Source organism: Sminthopsis crassicaudata, chromosome 4 (assembly GCF_048593235.1).
Source record: "Sminthopsis crassicaudata isolate SCR6 chromosome 4, ASM4859323v1, whole genome shotgun sequence".
NCBI classification, from domain to species: Eukaryota; Metazoa; Chordata; class Mammalia; order Dasyuromorphia; family Dasyuridae; genus Sminthopsis; species Sminthopsis crassicaudata.
In genome coordinates, this window is record NC_133620.1 from 101,936,540 (window position 1) to 101,955,091 (window position 18,552).

General features: G+C 43.9%; 4 pseudogenes; all 4 read right to left on the reverse strand.

The window, feature by feature from the left end:
* Nucleotides 1–1,926: 1,926 nt before the first annotated feature.
* LOC141541046 (biotin--protein ligase pseudogene) lies at nucleotides 1,927–4,099 on the reverse strand (annotated as a pseudogene).
* A 2,624-nt stretch (nucleotides 4,100–6,723) lies between these two features.
* LOC141541047 (biotin--protein ligase pseudogene) lies at nucleotides 6,724–8,898 on the reverse strand (annotated as a pseudogene).
* A 2,627-nt stretch (nucleotides 8,899–11,525) lies between these two features.
* Nucleotides 11,526–13,687, reverse strand: LOC141540622 (biotin--protein ligase pseudogene; annotated as a pseudogene).
* A 2,637-nt stretch (nucleotides 13,688–16,324) lies between these two features.
* On the reverse strand, nucleotides 16,325–18,499 carry LOC141540623 (biotin--protein ligase pseudogene; annotated as a pseudogene).
* Between the last annotated feature and the right edge of the window lie 53 nt (nucleotides 18,500–18,552).

Below are 18,552 nucleotides of genomic sequence, written 5' to 3' on the forward strand. Positions count from 1 at the left end.
CCTCCTCCCCCTCCGGCTCAGGTTGCAGCTTCTCTGGGGAGCCGCTCACCTTTCCTGAGCTGGGGAAGGCGCAGCCGTGCCAGGGCGGGGAGAGCAGCTGGGCGCAGGGCACTGAGTTCCTCGGCCCTCCTCCCATCTCCCACCCACCCCGGGCAGGGATCCGAAGCGGAGCCGGGGCGCCCAGCGGTGAGTCCTGCCCTGCGAGCTGCGCGGTGGGTCCGGCTCCGGCCCGGGGTGCACGGGGGCAGGGTGGGGGAATGTTTGCAGGGGAAGGAGGGGGTGCTGCCCGTCGTGTAAACGGAGCAAGGTACAGCGGAGAAACTCTTAAAGGGGCCGCGCTCTCTGTGCCCTGGGGCGGAGGGTGGAAGGAGAAGCTGAGACGGACTCTGTGTGTGGCGTTTTTGGAGGGGGGCAAAGGGCGCCGCCGGAAAGCGCCAAATTCCAGGTGGTCGGGAGTAAGAGCTGGGGCATTTTCTCACATTCAGATACCTCCACCCTCCTTTTCTCGAGCCCCCCACCCCACCCCCACCCCACATAGCTCCTAACCTCCTCCGTTCTAGGATTCTGCAATCGGACTCATGTATCCGGATGAGTTTAGAAGCCCTTGGACTCTAACACCCACGCCACAAAGCAAAGTTTGTTTTTGCTTTTTAAAGCTCTTCTCAACGGGATTTAATCGTCCTTCTAATGTAAAAGGATTTTGGGGCAGAGGTCTTTCTCTTTTTTTTTTTTTTTAAATAGTTTTTATTTGACAGATTATTATTATTATTATTATCCATGCATACATGGATAATATTACAGCATAGACAATTGCCAATTCTTTTGTTTTAATTTTTTCCCTCCCTCCTCCCCCCAAGATGGCAGGTTGACCAATACATGTTAAATATGTTAAAGTATAAATTAAATATAATATATGTCTACATGTCCAAATAGTTGTTTTGCTGCACAAAAAGAATCGGACCTTGAAACACAGTACAATTAGCCTGTGAAGGAAATCCAAAATGCAGGCGGACAGAAATAGAGGGATTGGGAATTCTATGTAGTGACTCGTAGTCATCTCCCAGAGTTCTTTCGCTGGATGTAGCTGGTTCAGTTCATTACTGCTCTAATGGGACTGATTTGGTTCATCTCATTTTGAAGATGGTCACGTCCATGAGAATTGATAATCATATAGCATTGTTGTTGAACTATATGATGTTCATTCAACTTTTATAGTAAATTTCAATATATGAACGACATTGGCCAAGACATTTACTATAAACTAGTGATTTCCACTATATCTTTGACCTCTACTCACATATATTAAATTTCTTTAGCCACTTAAGTATAACAAATGCAAATAAGGTAAGCACCATCTCTGAAAGATTATTTATAATTCTTCTTTTAATGAAGAAATAAAAACAAAGGTTTTTTTCTGTATTTTTTGTGGGTTTTATTTATTTATTTATTTGTTTGTTTGTTTGTTTGTTTGTTTTCAAAATATCTCCCTGGTTGAGTCAAAAGGATATTACCAGCCCACATAACTGAGCAATGACTCAAGAAGGGGGGCTGATATTTTTCCCTTTCAAAGGGAGCTATAATGAGGGGTTGACTATTGTGAAACACCTAAATTTCCCTGTCTTGTTGGCATAAAAGAGCTCCAGGTATCAACATACACCAAGTTCCGTCTAAGAAGGGAAAGGCAGGCGACTCTTCTGAAAAAGAGAGAAATCCCTAGTAAACAAAAAGTAACTAAAAGGCATGAGAAAAATCAATTAGGGAAAAAAACCTCAAGCATTCCCAATCCCAAACAGAACTTTCTGATGAATGGTAGGAAAGAGCTAAGAAATAAAGCAGGAATGTATTTGCAAGTGGCTATGCACTTTTGCCTGAAATGAAACTCACTTCGATATGGCCCACTCTGCTCTCTTGCTCAGGACAGTTGAATTAATTCTTGGGGATGATGAGGTTTTTCAGCATGTCCAAAGAGTTGCCGTCTGGATGCACAGTCATAACATCCCCTCCTTCTCGATGGACTTGAAGGAAGCCAGAATCGTCAATCCCAACAATCCATACCAGTGGGCCCTCGTCGTTTCCCAGACGGACTTGCTGACCGCTGTGTATCCAGTATTTGTAATAGAGAGGAAGAATGGCATTAGGTCCTTTGTCCTGAAAGGCATCCAGTAGGCTCTCCAGCACAGTTATTGTTCTTGCCACCAGATAATCCACACGTAACAGACTGAGGTTTTGGTTGTGTTTCTTATTATATTCTATGATGAGATCATTGAGGCAAAGAGTAGGGTGACTGTTATTCACATTAACTCCACAGCCAATAAGAATATGACAAGTTGATCCCATAAGCGTTGAGTTGACCAACACTCCCCCAAGCTTCATTTGATCACTGTAGTAGATATCATTGGGCCACTTGACTCTTAAATTGATGTCCTGATAGTCAGGAATGGATCGAACTGCCTCCACCACTGCCAAAGACATCAAGTGTTGAACAAATGGGATTCTCTGACCCAGATGAGAATCTAGGGGGATGTGGAGGTGTAAGGTGGAAAGAGAACATCCCACAGGACTAAGCCAGACATTGCCATCACGACCTTTTCCTTGAGTTTGCTGGGCTGCAATCGCTACTAAACCCAGGTGTGGTGGCACCTCAACCATCAAGCCGTCCAGAAGATCCATTGTGGATGAAGTCACTTCAGCAAACAGAATGATCTTTCCCAGTTGCTTTGTGTGCAAATGTTTTTGATAGAGCTCCAGGTGAAAATGTTCTGGGGCAAAATCCTCTGTGGCAGTGATAACTGGCATATGAGATGGGGTCACTTCCAATTCTGGTGGATGGGATGAAACAAACTGAAGGGTCAGCTTGCTGAATTGCATTACTCCTTCGGGTCCCACATTTCTTGCCAGCCACTGCATAAAAGAAGTTCGGACTTCCTCATCAGCTGTGAGCAAATAGAGGAGTCAGGGGAGGAATTTTCTTTAATTCACACCTTAGGCCAAGGACCCTCAGGATCTCCTTCAGGACTTCCAATCGGGTGAAATGGCTTGATTTCAGCAAATTAAAGGCAGCTGGAGCTTCTATCAAAGTGCTGGGAGACATTTCCAAGTGCACCTGACAGAGAATTGCTTCTCCTCCGTTTGTTCCACAAGGCAGGTGAACAATCATCCTGTCTCGATGCACGTTTTCTAAGTAACCCTCTAGCTGTCCAGGATGGGTAGGCAGCTGTCCAGGGCCTTCTTCAAATAGGATCCCACTTGTCACTACATTCAGTTTCATTTCACTGTCATCAGCCTTGGAAAAAGCCAATGTCTGGATGCTCTTCTTCAGTTCCTCTTTGCTTTTCAGCTGTAGGCCACCAAACGTGAAGGAGGAAGATAGCCCCAAAACCTTCCCACCTTGGGACAGGTACAAGATGAACTTTTGGGAAACTGCTTCAGAAATAGGCTCTTCTGTGGCAATGATCAACAATAAACAGTGATGCAGCCATGGATGGCTGAGCACATTTTTCTCCTTCAGCTGGGAGATGACATAACAATCAGTGTCAATACAATCCTTCAGAAGGGAATGGAGCTGCTGGAATCTCTGCTGTCCTTTCTGAGAGTCAGAGCCCACAAAGAGTAAAATGTTCGGTGGCTTCTCGGGAATATTGACTCTTCTCCTTCGTCCAGGTTGGCAAGTTGGCTTAACACTGCCTTCTTGGCTGCTGCTGAAACCATGAGGAAGATCTGCAAGGTCTTCTGCAGATGCCAATCTGACAGCTTCAGTGGTGCTGCTTTCTAGTCCCAAACACTCCAGGCAGCTTGAAAGATGGAAGTGATGGTATTCATCCAATCCAGCTCCTTTTCCCCATGCATTGGTGGCTTCTTGCTGACAAGCATTGCCTTTCTTCCGACGATACTCCTCCTTTTGAATCTTTTGGTCATCCCTGTCTCTCAAAGGCTCCAACATTTCTGCTTTGATGTGAAACTCCTCCACTTCTGTGATGTGGGATACTGTCCGTGGCTGTAGTTCTTTTAGCACCGAGGCCTGCAGATGCACAGAAGCAATGTTTTGGGGTGCCAAACCACTATCCAATTGGAGTCTGTTTTCCATGAATGCAGTGTGATGAAATGATCTCTACTTGCTTCAGCAACTAGCTTCTAAGGCTCACCGGGTCTTCAGGCTAATGGCAAACAAGAGTCTGCCCACTTTCCTGCAAGCAGGAGTGAAAGTCCAGATCTTTGATTTTGTCTTTCAAAGTCCTGAATCTTTTCCTGGGCCCTGTGAGCTTTACTAGAGGCCTTTCTCTGTCCTTGGTTCCCAAGAGCTCGCTTGGAGTGTGTCCGAATCCAAAGATTTGTCCTCCAGCCTCTAGCCAGCTTCAGCCTCTCAATGTCCTCCCAGTGTGTCCAGCCAGCCCCAAAGTACAAGTCGGAATAGATCAGACTCCAAGAGGGTGGGATTGTGGGTTTCCTGGTCCAGTGAATCTCCCCACTGAATCCTGCTCTGAATCTCCTGGAGCTTCCAGTGGGCTTGTCCTTTTATAGGCTCTTTGAAAGGTGTGAACTCTTAAAGGGGGGGGAGGTGTGAACTTGTAAAGGGGGGAAAGTGTGAACTCTAAACTAGAGAACAGCTAAGTACCATGCTAATAACCCTGTTACCACTTTGTCAGAACCCTAACACTGCCCCAATGATTTTGCTCTGACTCTCTAATTCAGGGGTTCTCAAACCCACTGAGGATGTTTATGAGGTCCTCCAGATTGTGTTCAATGGACTGAGGGGGCGGAGACAGAGTGTGAGTTTTTGTTTGTACTATAGTCCTGCCCTCCAACAGTGTGAGGGACAGTGAACTGGTCCCCTATTTGAAAGTTTGAGGCCCACTGGGTCTAATTCATCTGTACCTTTGTTATTGCCCATGCCAGAAAAGTTCTTACTCCTCCCTTCTGCTCTAGCTCCTTTCCAGTATCATCTTCTTCAAGAGGTCCTTTCTGAAGCCCTCAGTTGTTTGTACTCTCCTCCTTCCCTAGTATGGTGCTTTAATCTTCTATGTGTCTTTTCTTTGCTTCTCTGTGAACATTAGTCCTTAGTTCTCTTATGGAGATGGAATTGGGCCATTCTCTGAGTCCATTTAGAGAAAGGATCTCAGATCAACCATTCTTCCCAAGCTGCATTTTGAATTCTCTGCCTATGACTACCCTGTCTTTCCTTTCCTTTTTCAGTTCCAAGTTTGTGTTCTCTTTCCCCCCTCAGAATTGGGTAAGCTTTTTGAGGAGAGGGACTATCTTTTTGCTTCTGTTTGTATCCCTACTGCTTTGCATAGTGCCTGCCACATGGTAGGGGCTTAATAAATGCTTGTTGATTTAAAGGCAGAAATTGTATGATTTGGGGGCTTCTATCCCAAGCACTTAACACAGGGGTTAAACACTGTGCCAGTAGATTCTTAATAAATGCTTTCTTGATGGGTGAATGAAATGAACAATTATTTGTGACTCATTACTAAGTTTCAGATAATGTTGTGGGCATTGAGAATATGACAACAAACACGAAAATGAAACAGTTACTCCTTTTTTTTAATAATACTTTTTATTGAACACATATATGCAGGGGTGATTTTGCAGCATTGACAATTGCCGAACCTTTTGTTCCAACTTTCCCCTCCTTCTCCCCACTCCCTCCCCCAGATGTCAGGTTGACCAATACATGTTACATATGTGAAATTCAAGTATAAGTTAAACACGATATATGTCTCCATGTCCAAAGAGTTGTTTTGCTGTCCAAGAAGAATCGGAATTTGAAACAGTGTACAATTAGCCTGTGAAGGATACCCAAAATGCAGGCGGACAGAAATAGAGGGATCGGGAATTCTGTGTAGTGACTCGTAGTCATCTCCCAGAGTTCTTTCGCTGGATGTAGCTGGTTCAGTTCATTACTGCTCTAATGGGACTTATTTGGTTCATCTCATTTTGAAGATGGCCACGTCCATGAGAATTGATCATCATATAGCATTGTTGTTGAACTATATGATATTCATTCAACTTTTGTAGTAAATTTCAATATATGAACTACATTGGCCAAGACATTTACTATAAAGTAGTGATTTTCCACTATATCTTTGACCTCTACTCACATATATTAAATTTCTTTAGCCACTTAAGTATAACAAATGCAAATAAGGAAAGCACCATCTCTGAAAGATTATTTATAATTCTTCTCTTAATAAAGAAATAAAAACAAAGGTTTTTTTTTCTGTATTTTGTGTGGCTTTTATTTATTTGTTTGTTTGTTTGTTTGTTTGTTTTCAAAATATCTCCTTGGTTGAGTCAAAAGGATATTACCATCCCACATAACTGAGCAATGACTCAAGAAGGGGGGCTGATATTTTTTCCCTTTTCAAAGGGAGCTATAATGAGGGGTTGACTATTGTGAAACACCTAAATTTCCCTGTCTTGTTGGCATAAAAGAGCTCCAGGTATCAACATACACCAAGTTCCGTCTAAGAAGGGAAAGGCAGGCGACTCTTCTGAAAAAGAGAGAAATCCCTAGTAAACAAAAAGTAACTAAAAGGCATGAGAAAAATCATTAAGGGAAAAAAACCTCAAGCATTCCCAATCCCAAACAGAACTTTCTGATGAATGGTAGGAAAGAGCTAAGAAATAAAGCAGGAATGTATTTGCAAGTGGCTATGCACTTTTGCCTGAAATGAAACTCACTTCGATATGGCCCACTCTGCTCTCTTGCTCAGGACAGTTGAATTAATTCTTGGGGATGATGAGGTTTTTCAGCATGTCCAAAGAGTTGCCGTCTGGATGCACAGTCATAACATCCCCTCCTTCTCGATGGACTTGAAGGAAGCCAGAATCGTCAATCCCAACAATCCATACCAGTGGGCCCTCGTCGTTTCCCAGACGGACTTGCTGACCGCTGTGTATCCAGTATTTGTAATAGAGAGGAAGAATGGCATTAGGTCCTTTGTCCTGAAAGGCATCCAGTATGCTCTCCAGCACAGTTATTGTTCTTGCCACAAGATAATCCACACGTAACAGACTGAGGTTTTGGTTGTGTTTCTTATTATATTCTATGATGAGATCATTGAGGCAAAGAGTAGGGTGACTGTTATTCACATTAACTCCACAGCCAATAAGAATATGACAAGTTGATCCCATAAGCGTTGAGTTGACCAACACTCCCCCAAGCTTCATTTGATCACTGTAGTAGATATCATTGGGCCACTTGACTCTTAAATTGATGTCCTGATAGTCAGGAATGGATCGAACTGCCTCCACCACTGCCAAAGACATCAAGTGTTGAACAAATGGGATTCTCTGACCCAGATGAGAATCTAGGGGGATGTGGAGGTGTAAGGTGGAAAGAGAACATCCCACAGGACTAAGCCAGACATTGCCATCACGACCTTTTCCTTGAGTTTGCTGGGCTGCAATCGCTACTAAACCCAGGTGTGGTGGCACCTCAACCATCAAGCCGTCCAGAAGATCCATTGTGGATGAAGTCACTTCAGCAAACAGAATGATCTTTCCCAGTTGCTTTGTGTGCAAATGTTTTTGATAGAGCTCCAGGTGAAAATGTTCTGGGGCAAAATCCTCTGTGGCAGTGATAACTGGCATATGAGATGGGGTCACTTCCAATTCTGGTGGATGGGATGAAACAAACTGAAGGGTCAGCTTGCTGAATTGCATTACTCCTTCGGGTCCCACATTTCTTGCCAGCCACTGCATAAAAGAAGTTCGGACTTCCTCATCAGCTGTGAGCAAATAGAGAGGAGTCAGGGGAGGAATTTTCTTTAATTCACACCTTAGGCCAAGGACCCTCAGGATCTCCTTCAGGACTTCCAATCGGGTGAAATGGCTTGATTTCAGCAAATTAAAGGCAGCTGGAGCTTCTATCAAAGTGCTGGGAGACATTTCCAAGTGCACCTGACAGAGAATTGCTTCTCCTCCGTTTGTTCCACAAGGCAGGTGAACAATCATCCTGTCTCGATGCACGTTTTCTAAGTAACCCTCTAGCTGTCCAGGATGGGTAGGCAGCTGTCCAGGGCCTTCTTCAAATAGGATCCCACTTGTCACTACATTCAGTTTCATTTCACTGTCATCAGCCTTGGAAAAAGCCAATGTCTGGATGCTCTTCTTCAGTTCCTCTTTGCTTTTCAGCTGTAGGCCACCAAACGTGAAGGAGGAAGATAGCCCCAAAACCTTCCCACCTTGGGACAGGTACAAGATGAACTTTTGGGAAACTGCTTCAGAAATAGGCTCTTCTGTGGCAATGATCAACAATAAACAGTGATGCAGCCATGGATGGCTGAGCACATTTTTCTCCTTCAGCTGGGAGATGACATAACAATCAGTGTCAATACAATCCTTCAGAAGGGAATGGAGCTGCTGGAATCTCTGCTGTCCTTTCTGAGAGTCAGAGCCCACAAAGAGTAAAATGTTCGGTGGCTTCTCGGGAATATTGACTCTTCTCCTTCGTCCAGGTTGGCAAGTTGGCTTAACACTGCCTTCTTGGCTGCTGCTGAAACCATGAGGAAGATCTGCAAGGTCTTCTGCAGATGCCAATCTGACAGCTTCAGTGGTGCTGCTTTCTAGTCCCAAACACTCCAGGCAGCTTGAAAGATGGAAGTGATGGTATTCATCCAATCCAGCTCCTTTTCCCCATGCATTGGTGGCTTCTTGCTGACAAGCATTGCCTTTCTTCCGACGATACTCCTCCTTTTGAATCTTTTGGTCATCCCTGTCTCTCAAAGGCTCCAACATTTCTGCTTTGATGTGAAACTCCTCCACTTCTGTGATGTGGGATACTGTCCGTGGCTGTAGTTCTTTTAGCACCGAGGCCTGCAGATGCACAGAAGCAATGTTTTGGGGTGCCAAACCACTATCCAATTGGAGTCTGTTTTCCATGAATGCAGTGTGATGAAATGATCTCTACTTGCTTCAGCAACTAGCTTCTAAGGCTCACCGGGTCTTCAGGCTAATGGCAAACAAGAGTCTGCCCACTTTCCTGCAAGCAGGAGTGAAAGTCCAGATCTTTGATTTTGTCTTTCAAAGTCCTGAATCTTTTCCTGGGCCCTGTGAGCTTTACTAGAGGCCTTTCTCTGTCCTTGGTTCCCAAGAGCTCGCTTGGAGTGTGTCCGAATCCAAAGATTTGTCCTCCAGCCTCTAGCCAGCTTCAGCCTCTCAATGTCCTCCCAGTGTGTCCAGCCAGCCCCAAAGTACAAGTCGGAATAGATCAGACTCCAAGAGGGTGGGATTGTGGGTTTCCTGGTCCAGTGAATCTCCCCACTGAATCCTGCTCTGAATCTCCTGGAGCTTCCAGTGGGCTTGTCCTTTTATAGGCTCTTTGAAAGGTGTGAACTCTTAAAGGGGGGGGAGGTGTGAACTTGTAAAGGGGGGAAAGTGTGAACTCTAAACTAGAGAACAGCTAAGTACCATGCTAATAACCCTGTTACCACTTTGTCAGAACCCTAACACTGCCCCAATGATTTTGCTCTGACTCTCTAATTCAGGGGTTCTCAAACCCACTGAGGATGTTTATGAGGTCCTCCAGATTGTGTTCAATGGACTGAGGGGGCGGAGACAGAGTGTGAGTTTTTGTTTGTACTATAGTCCTGCCCTCCAACAGTGTGAGGGACAGTGAACTGGCCCCCTATTTGAAAGTTTGAGGCCCACTGGGTCTAATTCATCTGTACCTTTGTTATTGCCCATGCCAGAAAAGTTCTTACTCCTCCCTTCTGCTCTAGCTCCTTTCCAGTATCATCTTCTTCAAGAGGTCCTTTCTGAAGCCCTCAGTTGTTTGTACTCTCCTCCTTCCCTAGTATGGTGCTTTAATCTTCTATGTGTCTTTTCTTTGCTTCTCTGTGAACATTAGTCCTTAGTTCTCTTATGGAGATGGAATTGGGCCATTCTCTGAGTCCATTTAGAGAAAGGATCTCAGATCAACCATTCTTCCCAAGCTGCATTTTGAATTCTCTGCCTATGACTACCCTGTCTTTCCTTTCCTTTTTCAGTTCCAAGGTTGTGTTCTCTTTCCCCCCTCAGAATTGGGTAAGCTTTTTGAGGAGAGGGACTATCTTTTTGCTTCTGTTTGTATCCCTACTGCTTTGCATAGTGCCTGCCACATGGTAGGGGCTTAATAAATGCTTGTTGATTTAAAGGCAGAAATTGTATGATTTGGGGGCTTCTATCCCAAGCACTTAACACAGGGGTTAAACACTGTGCCAGTAGATTCTTAATAAATGCTTTCTTGATGGGTGAATGAAATGAACAATTATTTGTGACTCATTACTAAGTTTCAGATAATGTTGTGGGCATTGAGAATATGACAACAAACACGAAAATGAAACAGTTACTCCTTTTTTTTAATAATACTTTTTATTGAACACATATATGCAGGGGTTATTTTGCAGCATTGACAATTGCCGAACCTTTTGTTCCAACTTTCCCCTCCTTCTCCCCACTCCCTCCCCCAGATGTCAGGTTGACCAATACATGTTACATATGTGAAATTCAAGTATAAGTTAAACACGATATATGTCTCCATGTCCAAAGAGTTGTTTTGCTGTCCAAGAAGAATCGGAATTTGAAACAGTGTACAATTAGCCTGTGAAGGATACCCAAAATGCAGGCGGACAGAAATAGAGGGATCGGGAATTCTGTGTAGTGACTCGTAGTCATCTCCCAGAGTTCTTTCGCTGGATGTAGCTGGTTCAGTTCATTACTGCTCTAATGGGACTTATTTGGTTCATCTCATTTTGAAGATGGCCACGTCCATGAGAATTGATCATCATATAGCATTGTTGTTGAACTATATGATATTCATTCAACTTTTGTAGTAAATTTCAATATATGAACTACATTGGCCAAGACATTTACTATAAAGTAGTGATTTTCCACTATATCTTTGACCTCTACTCACATATATTAAATTTCTTTAGCCACTTAAGTATAACAAATGCAAATAAGGAAAGCACCATCTCTGAAAGATTATTTATAATTCTTCTCTTAATAAAGAAATAAAAACAAAGGTTTTTTTCTGTATTTTGTGTGGCTTTTATTTATTTGTTTGTTTGTTTGTTTGTTTGTTTGTTTTCAAAATATCTCCTTGGTTGAGTCAAAAGGATATTACCATCCCACATAAACTGAGCAATGACTCAAGAAGGGGGGCTGATATTTTTTCCCTTTTCAAAGGGAGCTATAATGAGGGGTTGACTATTGTGAAACACCTAAATTTCCCTGTCTTGTTGGCATAAAAGAGCTCCAGGTATCAACATACACCAAGTTCCGTCTAAGAAGGGAAAGGCAGGCGACTCTTCTGAAAAAGAGAGAAATCCCTAGTAAACAAAAAGTAACTAAAAGGCATGAGAAAAATCATTAAGGGAAAAAAACCTCAAGCATTCCCAATCCCAAACAGAACTTTCTGATGAATGGTAGGAAAGAGCTAAGAAATAAAGCAGGAATGTATTTGCAAGTGGCTATGCACTTTTGCCTGAAATGAAACTCACTTCGATATGGCCCACTCTGCTCTCTTGCTCAGGACAGTTGAATTAATTCTTGGGGATGATGAGGTTTTTCAGCATGTCCAAAGAGTTGCCGTCTGGATGCACAGTCATAACATCCCCTCCTTCTCGATGGACTTGAAGGAAGCCAGAATCGTCAATCCCAACAATCCATACCAGTGGGCCCTCGTCGTTTCCCAGACGGACTTGCTGACCGCTGTGTATCCAGTATTTGTAATAGAGAGGAAGAATGGCAATTAGGTCCTTTGTCCTGAAAGGCATCCAGTAGGCTCTCCAGCACAGTTATTGTTTCTTGCCACCAGATAATCCACACGTAACAGACTGAGGTTTTGGTTGTGTTTCTTATTATATTCTATGATGAGATCATTGAGGCAAAGAGTAGGGTGACTGTTATTCACATTAACTCCACAGCCAATAAGAATATGACAAGTTGATCCCATAAGCGTTGAGTTGACCAACACTCCCCCAAGCTTCATTTGATCACTGTAGTAGATATCATTGGGCCACTTGACTCTTAAATTGATGTCCTGATAGTCAGGAATGGATCGAACTGCCTCCACCACTGCCAAAGACATCAAGTGTTGAACAAATGGGATTCTCTGACCCAGATGAGAATCTAGGGGGATGTGGAGGTGTAAGGTGGAAAGAGAACATCCCACAGGACTAAGCCAGACATTGCCATCACGACCTTTTCCTTGAGTTTGCTGGGCTGCAATCGCTACTAAACCCAGGTGTGGTGGCACCTCAACCATCAAGCCGTCCAGAAGATCCATTGTGGATGAAGTCACTTCAGCAAACAGAATGATCTTTCCCAGTTGCTTTGTGTGCAAATGTTTTTGATAGAGCTCCAGGTGAAAATGTTCTGGGGCAAAATCCTCTGTGGCAGTGATAACTGGCATATGAGATGGGGTCACTTCCAATTCTGGTGGATGGGATGAAACAAACTGAAGGGTCAGCTTGCTGAATTGCATTACTCCTTCGGGTCCCACATTTCTTGCCAGCCACTGCATAAAAGAAGTTCGGACTTCCTCATCAGCTGTGAGCAAATAGAGAGGAGTCAGGGGAGGAATTTTCTTTAATTCACACCTTAGGCCAAGGACCCTCAGGATCTCCTTCAGGACTTCCAATCGGGTGAAATGGCTTGATTTCAGCAAATTAAAGGCAGCTGGAGCTTCTATCAAAGTGCTGGGAGACATTTCCAAGTGCACCTGACAGAGAATTGCTTCTCCTCCGTTTGTTCCACAAGGCAGGTGAACAATCATCCTGTCTCGATGCACGTTTTCTAAGTAACCCTCTAGCTGTCCAGGATGGGTAGGCAGCTGTCCAGGGCCTTCTTCAAATAGGATCCCACTTGTCACTACATTCAGTTTCATTTCACTGTCATCAGCCTTGGAAAAAACCAATGTCTGGATGCTCTTCTTCAGTTCCTCTTTGCTTTTCAGCTGTAGGCCACCAAACGTGAAGGAGGAAGATAGCCCCAAAACCTTCCCACCTTGGGACAGGTACAAGATGAACTTTTGGGAAACTGCTTCAGAAATAGGCTCTTCTGTGGCAATGATCAACAATAAACAGTGATGCAGCCATGGATGGCTGAGCACATTTTTCTCCTTCAGCTGGGAGATGACATAACAATCAGTGTCAATACAATCCTTCAGAAGGGAATGGAGCTGCTGGAATCTCTGCTGTCCTTTCTGAGAGTCAGAGCCCACAAAGAGTAAAATGTTCGGTGGCTTCTCGGGAATATTGACTCTTCTCCTTCGTCCAGGTTGGCAAGTTGGCTTAACACTGCCTTCTTGGCTGCTGCTGAAACCATGAGGAAGATCTGCAAGGTCTTCTGCAGATGCCAATCTGACAGCTTCAGTGGTGCTGCTTTCTAGTCCCAAACACTCCAGGCAGCTTGAAAGATGGAAGTGATGGTATTCATCCAATCCAGCTCCTTTTCCCCATGCATTGGTGGCTTCTTGCTGACAAGCATTGCCTTTCTTCCGACGATACTCCTCCTTTTGAATCTTTTGGTCATCCCTGTCTCTCAAAGGCTCCAACATTTCTGCTTTGATGTGAAACTCCTCCACTTCTGTGATGTGGGATACTGTCCGTGGCTGTAGTTCTTTTAGCACCGAGGCCTGCAGATGCACAGAAGCAATGTTTTGGGGTGCCAAACCACTATCCAATTGGAGTCTGTTTTCCATGAATGCAGTGTGATGAAATGATCTCTACTTGCTTCAGCAACTAGCTTCTAAGGCTCACCGGGTCTTCAGGCTAATGGCAAACAAGAGTCTGCCCACTTTCCTGCAAGCAGGAGTGAAAGTCCAGATCTTTGATTTTGTCTTTCAAAGTCCTGAATCTTTTCCTGGGCCCTGTGAGCTTTACTAGAGGCCTTTCTCTGTCCTTGGTTCCCAAGAGCTCGCTTGGAGTGTGTCCGAATCCAAAGATTTGTCCTCCAGCCTCTAGCCAGCTTCAGCCTCTCAATGTCCTCCCAGTGTGTCCAGCCAGCCCCAAAGTACAAGTCGGAATAGATCAGACTCCAAGAGGGTGGGATTGTGGGTTTCCTGGTCCAGTGAATCTCCCCACTGAATCCTGCTCTGAATCTCCTGGAGCTTCCAGTGGGCTTGTCCTTTTATAGGCTCTTTGAAAGGTGTGAACTCTTAAAGGGGGGGGAGGTGTGAACTTGTAAAGGGGGGAAAGTGTGAACTCTAAACTAGAGAACAGCTAAGTACCATGCTAATAACCCTGTTACCACTTTGTCAGAACCCTAACACTGCCCCAATGATTTTGCTCTGACTCTCTAATTCAGGGGTTCTCAAACCCACTGAGGATGTTTATGAGGTCCTCCAGATTGTGTTCAATGGACTGAGGGGGCGGAGACAGAGTGTGAGTTTTTGTTTGTACTATAGTCCTGCCCTCCAACAGTGTGAGGGACAGTGAACTGGCCCCCTATTTGAAAGTTTGAGGCCCACTGGGTCTAATTCATCTGTACCTTTGTTATTGCCCATGCCAGAAAAGTTCTTACTCCTCCCTTCTGCTCTAGCTCCTTTCCAGTATCATCTTCTTCAAGAGGTCCTTTCTGAAGCCCTCAGTTGTTTGTACTCTCCTCCTTCCCTAGTATGGTGCTTTAATCTTCTATGTGTCTTTTCTTTGCTTCTCTGTGAACATTAGTCCTTAGTTCTCTTATGGAGATGGAATTGGGCCATTCTCTGAGTCCATTTAGAGAAAGGATCTCAGATCAACCATTCTTCCCAAGCTGCATTTTGAATTCTCTGCCTATGACTACCCTGTCTTTCCTTTCCTTTTTCAGTTCCAAGTTTGTGTTCTCTTTCCCCCCTCAGAATTGGGTAAGCTTTTTGAGGAGAGGGACTATCTTTTTGCTTCTGTTTGTATCCCTAGTGCTTTGCATAGTGCCTGCCACATGGTAGGGGCTTAATAAATGCTTGTTGATTTAAAGGCAGAAATTGTATGATTTGGGGGCTTCTATCCCAAGCACTTAACACAGGGGTTAAACACTGTGCCAGTAGATTCTTAATAAATGCTTTCTTGATGGGTGAATGAAATGCACAATCATTTGTGACTCATTACTATGTTTCAGATAATGTTGTGGGCATTGAGAATATGACAACAAACACGAAAATGAAACAGTTACTCCTTTTTTTTAATAATACTTTTTATTGAACACATATATGCAGGGGTGATTTTGCAGCATTGACAATTGCCGAACCTTTTGTTCCAACTTTCCCCTCCTTCTCCCCACTCCCTCCCCCAGATGTCAGGTTGACCAATACATGTTACATATGTGAAATTCAAGTATAAGTTAAACACGATATATGTCTCCATGTCCAAAGAGTTGTTTTGCTGTCCAAGAAGAATCGGAATTTGAAACAGTGTACAATTAGCCTGTGAAGGATACCCAAAATGCAGGCGGACAGAAATAGAGGGATCGGGAATTCTGTGTAGTGACTCCTAGTCATCTCCCAGAGTTCTTTCGCTGGATGTAGCTGGTTCAGTTCATTACTGCTCTAATGGGACTTATTTGGTTCATCTCATTTTGAAGATGGCCACGTCCATGAGAATTGATCATCATATAGCATTGTTGTTGAACTATATGATATTCATTCAACTTTTGTAGTAAATTTCAATATATGAACTACATTGGCCAAGACATTTACTATAAAGTAGTGATTTTCCACTATATCTTTGACCTCTACTCACATATATTAAATTTCTTTAGCCACTTAAGTATAACAAATGCAAATAAGGAAAGCACCATCTCTGAAAGATTATTTATAATTCTTCTCTTAATAAAGAAATAAAAACAAAGGTTTTTTTCTGTATTTTGTGTGGCTTTTATTTATTTATTTGTTTGTTTGTTTGTTTGTTTTCAAAATATCTCCTTGGTTGAGTCAAAAGGATATTACCATCCCACATAACTGAGCAATGACTCAAGAAGGGGGGCTGATATTTTTTCCCTTTTCAAAGGGAGCTATAATGAGGGGTTGACTATTGTGAAACACCTAAATTTCCCTGTCTTGTTGGCATAAAAGAGCTCCAGGTATCAACATACACCAAGTTCCGTCTAAGAAGGGAAAGGCAGGCGACTCTTCTGAAAAAGAGAGAAATCCCTAGTAAACAAAAAGTAACTAAAAGGCATGAGAAAAATCATTAAGGGGAAAAAACCTCAAGCCTCCCCAATCCCAAACAGAACTTTCTGATGAATGGTAGGAAAGAGCTAAGAAATAAAGCAGGAATGTATTTGCAAGTGGCTATGCACTTTTGCCTGAAATGAAACTCACTTCGATATGGCCCACTCTGCTCTCTTGCTCAGGACAGTTGAATTAATTCTTGGGGATGATGAGGTTTTTCAGCATGTCCAAAGAGTTGCCGTCTGGATGCACAGTCATAACATCCCCTCCTTCTCGATGGACTTGAAGGAAGCCAGAATCGTCAATCCCAACAATCCATACCAGTGGGCCCTCGTCGTTTCCCAGACGGACTTGCTGACCGCTGTGTATCCAGTATTTGTAATAGAGAGGAAGAATGGCATTAGGTCCTTTGTCCTGAAAGGCATCCAGTAGGCTCTCCAGCACAGTTATTGTTCTTGCCACCAGATAATCCACACGTAACAGACTGAGGTTTTGGTTGTGTTTCTTATTATATTCTATGATGAGATCATTGAGGCAAAGAGTAGGGTGACTGTTATTCACATTAACTCCACAGCCAATAAGAATATGACAAGTTGATCCCATAAGCGTTGAGTTGACCAACACTCCCCCAAGCTTCATTTGATCACTGTAGTAGATATCATTGGGCCACTTGACTCTTAAATTGATGTCCTGATAGTCAGGAATGGATCGAACTGCCTCCACCACTGCCAAAGACATCAAGTGTTGAACAAATGGGATTCTCTGACCCAGATGAGAATCTAGGGGGATGTGGAGGTGTAAGGTGGAAAGAGAACATCCCACAGGACTAAGCCAGACATTGCCATCACGACCTTTTCCTTGAGTTTGCTGGGCTGCAATCGCTACTAAACCCAGGTGTGGTGGCACCTCAACCATCAAGCCGTCCAGAAGATCCATTGTGGATGAAGTCACTTCAGCAAACAGAATGATCTTTCCCAGTTGCTTTGTGTGCAAATGTTTTTGATAGAGCTCCAGGTGAAAATGTTCTGGGGCAAAATCCTCTGTGGCAGTGATAACTGGCATATGAGATGGGGTCACTTCCAATTCTGGTGGATGGGATGAAACAAACTGAAGGGTCAGCTTGCTGAATTGCATTACTCCTTCGGGTCTCACATTTCTTGCCAGCCACTGCATAAAAGAAGTTCGGACTTCCTCATCAGCTGTGAGCAAATAGAGAGGAGTCAGGGGAGGAATTTTCTTTAATTCACACCTTAGGCCAAGGACCCTCAGGATCTCCTTCAGGACTTCCAATCGGGTGAAATGGCTTGATTTCAGCAAATTAAAGGCAGCTGGAGCTTCTATCAAAGTGCTGGGAGACATTTCCAAGTGCACCTGACAGAGAATTGCTTCTCCTCCGTTTGTTCCACAAGGCAGGTGAACAATCATCCTGTCTCGATGCACGTTTTCTAAGTAACCCTCTAGCTGTCCAGGATGGGTAGGCAGCTGTCCAGGGCCTTCTTCAAATAGGATCCCACTTGTCACTACATTCAGTTTCATTTCACTGTCATCAGCCTTGGAAAAAGCCAATGTCTGGATGCTCTTCTTCAGTTCCTCTTTGCTTTTCAGCTGTAGGCCACCAAACGTGAAGGAGGAAGATAGCCCCAAAACCTTCCCACCTTGGGACAGGTACAAGATGAACTTTTGGGAAACTGCTTCAGAAATAGGCTCTTCTGTGGCAATGATCAACAATAAACAGTGATGCAGCCATGGATGGCTGAGCACATTTTTCTCCTTCAGCTGGGAGATGACATAACAATCAGTGTCAATACAATCCTTCAGAAGGGAATGGAGCTGCTGGAATCTCTGCTGTCCTTTCTGAGAGTCAGAGCCCACAAAGAGTAAAATGTTCGGTGGCTTCTCGGGAATATTGACTCTTCTCCTTCGTCCAGGTTGGCAAGTTGGCTTAACACTGCCTTCTTGGCTGCTGCTGAAACCATGAGGAAGATCTGCAAGGTCTTCTGCAGATGCCAATCTGACAGCTTCAGTGGTGCTGCTTTCTAGTCCCAAACACTCCAGGCAGCTTGAAAGATGGAAGTGATGGTATTCATCCAATCCAGCTCCTTTTCCCCATGCATTGGTGGCTTCTTGCTGACAAGCATTGCCTTTCTTCCGACGATACTCCTCCTTTTGAATCTTTTGGTCATCCCTGTCTCTCAAAGGCTCCAACATTTCTGCTTTGATGTGAAACTCCTCCACTTCTGTGATGTGGGATACTGTCCGTGGCTGTAGTTCTTTTAGCACCGAGGCCTGCAGATGCACAGAAGCAATGTTTTGGGGTGCCAAACCACTATCCAATTGGAGTCTGTTTTCCATGAATGCAGTGTGATGAAATGATCTCTACTTGCTTCAGCAACTAGCTTCTAAGGCTCACCGGGTCTTCA